This window comes from Triticum dicoccoides, chromosome 7B (genome assembly GCF_002162155.2).
Source record: "Triticum dicoccoides isolate Atlit2015 ecotype Zavitan chromosome 7B, WEW_v2.0, whole genome shotgun sequence".
NCBI lineage: Eukaryota > Viridiplantae > Streptophyta > Magnoliopsida > Poales > Poaceae > Triticum > Triticum dicoccoides.
The window spans coordinates 536054223-536056032 of NC_041393.1; positions in this window are offsets into that span (position 1 = coordinate 536054223).

Sequence of the window (1810 nt, forward strand, 5' to 3'; positions counted from 1 at the left end):
TGGAAGTTTGACCACATTGAAATGGACTTCGTGACTGGGTTTCCAAAGTCCAAGCGTGGCAATGATGCTATATTTGTTGTCATCGACAAGCTCACCAAAGTGGCTCACTTTCTGCCTATCAAAGAGTCGATCACTGCAGCTCAATTGGCGGAACTCTATACCTCTCGCATTGTCTCTCTGCACGGTATTCCTCAAGTGATATCTTCAGACCGTGGCAGCATTTTTACCTCCAAGTTTTGGGATTCTTTTCAGAAAGCCATGGGCACAAACATCCGCTTCAGCACAGCTTTCCATCCTCAAACGAGCGGTCAAGTCGAGCGTGTCAATCAGATCCTTGAAGACATGCTCAGGGCTTGTGTGATTTCTTTCGGCATGAAGTGGGAGGATTGTCTTCCTTATGCTGAATTCTCTTACAACAACAGCTTTCAAGCAAGTTCGGGCAAGGCCCCCTTTGAAATTCTATATGGCAGGAAGTGTCGTACCCCTCTCAACTGGTCTGAAACCGGTGAACGTCAGCTGCTGGGTAATGACTTAATCACAGAAGCAGAAGAAATGTGCAAAGTCATTCGCGATAACCTCAAAGCAGCTCAATCTCGCCAGAAGAGCTACTATGATAGTAAGCACCGTGATTTGACTTTCGAGATTGGACTTCATGTTTACCTCCCCGTCTCTCCTATGAAAGGTACTCGTCGCTTCGGTATCAAAGGGAAGCTTGCCCCTAGATACGTGGGACCTTTCAAGATTGTCAGCAAGAGAGGCGACCTCGCCTATCAACTCGAGCTTCCTTCAAACTTTGCAAATGTTCATGATGTGTTCCATGTCTCTCAGCTTCGAAAGTGCTTCAAGACTCCTGACCGCACCGTCAACTTCGAGGACATTGAGCTCCAAGAAGATCTCTCTTATCGTGAGCACCCAGTTGCTATTCTTGAAGAGACTGAACGCAAGACTCGCAACAAGTCAATCAAATTTCTCAAAGTTAAGTGGTCTCACCATTCCGACCGTGAAGCCACCTGGGAACGCGAGGATCACCTCCGTTCTGAGTACCCGGAGTTCTTTCAGTCCTAGATCTCGGGACGAGATCTTTTCGTAGTGGAGTGTTGTAACGCCCCAGATATACTTTCCCTATTTGTACTCCAACTCTTGCCGTCTCCGGCGCTAAGTTATATTTATTTCTCGGGTTTGGGTTTTTTGTCTCCGCGTGTTGTTTTTCTTTTTCGTGCATCTCTTGTCATGTCATCACGTGCATGGCATTTGCATACATGTTCATCTCATGCATTCCAGCATTTTCCCCGTTGTCCGTTTTGCATTCCGGCGCTTCGTTCTCCTCCGGTGGTCATTTCTAGTCTTCTTTCGTGTGTGGGGTTTAAACATTTCCGGTTTGGACCAAGACTTGCCAAGCGGCCTTGGTTTACTACCGGTAGACCGCCTGTCAAGTTTCGGGTCATCTGGACTTCGTTCGATACTCCAACGGTTAACCGAGGGACCGGAAAGGCCTCGTGTGTGTTGCAGCCCAACACCCCCCAAATTTGGCCCAAAACCCACCAAACTCTGCTCCATGTCCTAGAGCGTTCGATCACGATCGTGTGGGCGAAAACCGCACCTCATTTGGACTCTCCTAGCTCCCTCTATGCCTATTTAAACACCCCCCCCCATTTCGGATCTCGTCTTCCTCCCCGTCCTCCTCAAAAAAAAAACCAGAACATCTCCCCGCACCGACGGACACGTCCGCCCCAGCCGGACGCGTCCGCCGCCGCGCCCTCGCCCACCCACCGCGTGCCACGTGGCACCGCCGCCGCCGCCGCCGCGGGCC